At 34.2% G+C, this 6,604-nt stretch overlaps 1 non-coding gene across 1 annotated transcript; it reads left to right on the plus strand.

The window, feature by feature from the left end:
- Positions 1–2,855: 2,855 nt before the first annotated feature.
- Positions 2,856–2,937, plus strand: Trnas-gcu. The gene has a single exon. It is a non-coding gene; the product is annotated as a tRNA-Ser (tRNA).
- The last annotated feature ends 3,667 nt before the right edge of the window (positions 2,938–6,604 follow it).

Raw genomic sequence — 6,604 nt, forward strand, 5'->3', positions numbered from 1 at the left:
AATTCAAACTGCTTCTGAGTGTATAAAAAAATTGAAACTGAAAATGGACACGATTATGTCATAACTAAAATGTTATACTCGATTTTAATGAATTTTTTTTTAGACCATTGTAGAGGTTATTATAAGTTTGTATCGCATTGAAGGAGACTTATTCGACTCATTATAATATTTCAATTCTTGACCAGCATCATTTGCCGAGTTCTATGCAAACTAGTCATTCAGTTTGGAAACTATCTTGATGAAACTTTGTTAAAATCCGTCTTTTGACAAGCAATGCATATGTCGAGGGTAGATAATAACTATACGAAAAGCTTCCATAAAACACTTTTTATTTAACAAGTTTTTTTTATCGCTTGATGTGTGAATTGTGGATTATTTTCTGCACTAGGTTGTATTACATCAACACAAGACCCTTTCGCATTACACAAAATAAAATACAAATTAAAGCAAAGCTGAAAACCCACAAGTCCAAACTCTAAACTGATAAGAGTGGTCCAATAATGCCAGCAGAGTACAACCACAATTTGCTACTTAATTGAAAAACTTTGATTGAATTTGGGTTGCATCACAGATGCCACAGCTAGTAATAAAAAAAACTTATCGGTGGCGCATCATCCACTGGGCGGTCAATTAGTTGGACACATACTCGCAGGGTTTGGCCCTCAGTTGGTGGATACCATTGCGGTTATTCCTTTGACATATTTGTGCTGTGCAAATAAAGAAATGCACGCTGTGTTGTTAATTTATTTCGACATTTAAATGAATGCGCCCTGAAATGACAGTCTATCTGCCTGTCTGTCTGTCTACCTCTCGGTTGGATTGAGTGACTGTCCGGGAAGGTCGTCGTCGTCGTCACTTCAGGGCGCGCTAAAAATTCATGGCACACTTTTTTGAGGCGACACCCTTAATGCCACGCCACACCACGCCACACCGCGCCATGCCACCTACCGAAGTGACCGCTGTCCACCAAAGTGGTCTGCCCATTTAATTGCGTATTTTTGCTGCCTTAAGCACATTAAATTAAAGAGCACTGTTCTAAAGATACGAGTGGGCATGGGGCACGGGGCACCGACCACGGGGGCGTGCATTGCCACTGAGACGCATGTAATTAAAATGCATTTTCAAGTTGTTTTGCGCTTTTGCTTCTGCACGTTGTTCAACAGCCAAGCGCTCACACTGTGTGTGAGTGTGTGTGTGTGTGTGTGTGTGTAGAGCAGGGCGGCGGAACGGACATGCTTGCAACGAGTGCAACGAGAAATTCGCAGAGGAGCGCTCGCACAGTTTTGCAACTGTTGTTGCCATTTAGTTTAGTTTAGTTTTTGTTTTTGCTTTTACGCCAAAGTGCCTTTTAAAATATAAAACAACAAATAATGAAAGCATAGAACGTCAAATGCTGAAAGCAATTCGTCAGCATTGGGAATGGATGGGTTGCATGTGCCCAGATCATGTGCAAAGGAAAGATCTCCTAAACCTGAAATTTAATAAATATAAAAAAAGAATTCTCATGTCGTTCATAATTTTACCAATAAATAAACAAATTGTATTTATGTAATCCACAGACATGTATAAATGTAACCTTAATGATTTTTAAATATGATTAGGGATAAGTTTCCCAAATTTTTATATACCTTTCGGCAAGTAAAATTCTCGAAAAATTGTTTTTTTTCTCAACCAAAAATGACATGTACCTAAATCAATATTTTTAATGATTTGATTATCTCAGAGTAAATAAACTGAGTAATAAATTTTTGTACATCGCAGAAAATAATCAAATTGTTAATCTCAGTATTCTAAAAACATTTGCTTATCTCTAAGGGTGCTTAAGTATTAAAAATTATTATTCTTAAATGCTTTACTTTATTTTTTTTTGTATTTTTCCAATTAAGTTTATTTTTTTATGAAATTCAACAAATTTATGTAGGTTAATATTTGGCATGCCATAAAGCTCATTCAGCTTGTTAAAAGTGCATTGCAAATTGGCAAATAAATTTGAATCAATTAATGCATAGAAACCAATGAGCTCACAAGACGAACACCAACAAGTTAGAGAGAGCTCAACTAGAAGATATCTTATATAACAAACTCTGTGTTTGTTAGCCGAACTGAATGCAATAGTTTATCAATATTAATTCCGTGTATATTAAGTATTAATTGGTAGGCTATACTTTTACAATTGTGTATTTTATTGATTTATATCGATATTCTCGAAACGAAGAGAGGTATCGATCAAAAGAAATAAGTTTGATTTATATTCTAATTCTTATTATCTCTGAGATCGGTTTATTCATATAGACAGGACAATGCAAAACGATTGGATGCTGCTCCAGAATATACGTCATTTATTCTTCTGCCTGTGACATACTGTTGCTTGAGTTCATCATACTCATATTCCCATTTAATGTATTCAGTGTATAAAAACCGAAACGGAAAAAATATTACATACATTTGTACATCGATTAGTACAGACGAGGCAGTAAAACCAAAAAACAAATATTTAAATTAAACTAAAGAAATGTGTGGCAGTGAAATCTCAATGAAATTAGAACAGTGCGTGTGGGCGTTTAGCACCAAGAGTAACGCACCTGTCAGTAATATATTATTTTCGTTTCATTTATTAGATACATATTTAGTTAGTTGCAGTTTGCTTCAATTGATAAAGCATAATAATCGAAATCAATTACCAAAATAAAACATGTTCATGTTATTCCATCATTTCACTATCTGTGCTAGCCCTGAATATGTACACATACATACATACATAGGATAGGTAAGTACGTAACTTTGTTGGCGTTGTGCTGATTAGCAGCCGAAAACGCTTAGTTTATGTTGGGTTCTGAGAGCTGCTCGACGGAGCAGACGAGGTGGCCGAGAGGTTAAGGCGTTGGACTGCTAATCCAATGTGCTCTGCACGCGTGGGTTCGAATCCCATCCTCGTCGCAACAACTGTTTTTATTATATACTTTTTTTGTAGTTTATTTTGCATTATAATGTAAACAATGAGCCGTGAAATTAACCACATTTAGTTTGGTAAATAATAGAAATAACTATTTAACTTTACATGTCTAACCAAATTTAAAGCACTTCATATTTAAACGCGTTTAAAGCATACCAGCATCCAATGATGCATCATTCAAGAGTAATTATTCATATTGCAAATTAATTAATGGAATGTGTGGATATTAATATGCGCTGTGTGGCTGGCGGCAGATTGCACATTGTGGCAGCAACGTTTGGAGTAAATTATGAATACATTTAAGAGAGCCACTTTGTATGCATTTAATACTCAACACCGACACAATTTAATATATGTGTGTAAATATAGCTCCTGTTAAATGATATATTTTCTAGGTAATTCGACTGTGGAATACCCTGAATGTCGAATGAGATGTAAACAATGTTTTTTACTTCAACATTTTTGTCTGGCAAAGAATTTAAATAAATGAATAAATCACTTTTCGCGACACAATGCATAAAACAAATAGGAAAAAGCAGTCAACTTTTGAATGGAACACACAAAATTGAAATAATGACATACATTCGTATTTTGACTGACTAAGCTAAGAGTTGAAATTATGGGCGGACAAAAACATGTGGTCAAGTCACAGGCAACAATGGTCATGTATATTTTAAAATTGAGTAAGAACAAATATTATTTGTTGTTGATTGATGGAACATATATGCAGAAACATATATGCAGCATATAAACAAAGCAAAACTCGAGAGAAACAAGTTCAATAATAACTTCTATTTATCAAATACATATCTATTAATTTGGGGAGTGTCCACATAATCCCACAACAACAAAGTTCAACAAAAACACCACAACACCTGAGGAACATAATTGATTAAATTTCAAGCAAACACCTTGTTAAAATTCAATATCAATGTCACAAACATTTGATATGTAAAGAAAATGAAGCAGTCATTTTAAAATACAATTTAATTTATTTATTGGGTATTTTTTTCGCAGAAAATTGGTAATGTCTTTTTTGTATTTTAATTGAATGTATTAGTATTCATTGCGCAGAGAGAAATAAAAATAATAAATGAGGCAGTAAATTTGTCACTCACGAGTTGACGACAACGAAGAATCATAATGGAATCGCAATATGTAAAGAATTAAAATCCATCCAGACAATTTCCCTTTACGACACATATAACGTTGCCACCGTTTTCAACAATTTCACATTATCAATTCATTCAAGCCCCATTAATTTTCATCCGAAAAAATATAATTTTTTCACTTAACATTGCACCCAAGGAAATCGTGTGTTTTATATTTATATTGTATATTAGCTCTATTAATTTATAATGTCAGTAAAAAAGTGTAAGCTTAAAGAAACTAAAGATAACATAATCGTGTTGGAAGTCCTTGGTTCTTAACTTATCTAATCGTAGAAAACAACGAAAGAAGATATATTTTTTCAATTTTTTAAAAAGTATGTAAGATGTACTAGGGAGAAACGACACTTTATATTGAAAGTTTGACTCTGAATTAGAATAAATATAGAATTGGAATAATTCTAGACATTGTTATTAAAATACAAAATATCATTATAAGTGAAGCATTAAAGCATGTTTTAATTAGGGACCATCCATCAACTCTTTTTCTTTTATTTCTACGATGTGCTTTGAGGAACTTCCCGTTGTCACAATATCGACCAGATGACCTCTTAGTCAAGAGACTGATGAGTATTGTAAGTCTGTTCTTCCCCAGAAATTTAACTTGCTTAAATCGTTTATGACTATAGCTGCATAAAAGGCATTTGGCTTTACTTATGGCTGCTTTTTAATATATTATAATATATTTTTATATATAATTTTTTCTGTAATGAATGACGAATTGTCAAAAGACAATTATTGAGCAGTTGAATCATCAAAAATGTTGGATGTCTAAATATCTCCCATTAACTACAACAAATCATCTGACAGAACTGATAATAATGACATGAGAAAAGTTTTAGCTGCCTCAGCAGCCTTTTAACTGGTTGCTTGATATTATCGCACTAATGTGACTTGCTGTACAAAATAAATGGGAAATTATGTACGCACTTATGTATGTATGAACAGAAATATTTATGTTAATTACCAAGAATGTGTGCTGCGTAAGAAGAGTAGATCAGTTTGGCCAACTCATTGTCATATCAAAGAAAAGACAATGTCATAAAACTATTTCAACAACCATAAAGACAAACACAAAAAGCATTTAATGGACGACATTTAGCGCAGAAGAATACAAAAGCTACAACTGAATTTATGGGGTTAGTTCTGCTAGAACTGGTTCAGTCTGGGATCGGGTGAAACGACACATAAAACAACAAGCAATTTTCATATTTTTGGCGCAGCGGGTAACAGGAAAACATTGGAAGTAGGGGGCGAGGCTGAGGATGACGGTGGCCAGAGGGCGGAGATAAAGCACAGATACAGAGAAGAGAACAAAAAACACAAAAAAAAAAAAAAACAACACCATTGGCGAGGCGAAAGAGCGTGACATTAGCTGGCCCATAGTGGGCGTCCTGGACAGAGGAGCGGCATCCGGGAAAGCACTGGCATATTATGTACGTATATCTACGTATGCGACAAGCTTTAAGATTGCCATTTTTTTTTGTCACCCAATGTGCGACGTCCGATAGTTTTTTTCTTCAGTTATTCATGTATGCAGTATTTCATTTTCCAGTTGTCAAAAATTTTCAATCATTTTATGTTGCTTCTGGCGCTAAAGGCAAAGCAAGCTGCCAGCGACTGGCTGAGTTTGTCACCCTCTATTCCTCTTTCTCTGTCTTTATCTGCCAGTAGCAGCTGCTGTGAGTATCGAGTCATTGACGTTATAATCGAAAATCATATGACGTTATACAGCAGCAGCGACAAAGGCAAAAACAGCAAAGTTCTTAAAACTAAGAAGCAAGCACCGTCAATGTAGGTCAGTCCGAAAATAAATATCAAAAACCAAATCCAAGCAAAGAGACTAAAAGAATTGAAAGCATAACTAATATGCGCAACGAAGAATTTAATACTCTAACAAACTGATTGATTGAAAAAATAAATAATTTAATAAATAATTTTCTCTGTAAGCGTTGACTATAAAAAACTTTAAAAACATAGTCATTAGCATTCTGATTTCCTTTTTTGAGTTGAAACAAAAGCTAATTAAAATTATTTAGTTTAACTTTCTGGAAATAACATATTTCTCCTATTTTATTTATTTTTTTACATTTTCGCAAATTGGAGCACGCCTGATTATTTGTGGATATTGAGCGACATTGTTTGACTTTTATTTAAATAAAAACATTGCTGTTTTGGAGTACGATCTAATCTATCCTCCAATTTTGCTAACTATAGCTATTAAATTGCGCGAGATATAGCCTTCAATCATTTTTGGGGGCGGGAGTGGGAGTGGTCCACCAGCATTATGCCTTTCAAATTTGGTGACTCTAGCTTTCAAATTGACTAAAATATATGGTTTGTATCGAATTACACTAACAGGTGTATCGGATTGTGGGCGTGGCCATCCAATTTTTTTTATCGATCTCTTAGGAGAGTCAGCGTTGAGAGAGTTAGCAGTAGATATGCATATTTTACATTTCTAGGGCCAAATTACCTTCGC

The sequence above is a fragment of the Drosophila grimshawi genome, unplaced genomic scaffold (genome assembly GCF_018153295.1).
Source record: "Drosophila grimshawi isolate 15287-2541.00 unplaced genomic scaffold, ASM1815329v1 contig_311, whole genome shotgun sequence".
In the NCBI taxonomy this organism is placed as follows: Eukaryota; Metazoa; Arthropoda; class Insecta; order Diptera; family Drosophilidae; genus Drosophila; species Drosophila grimshawi.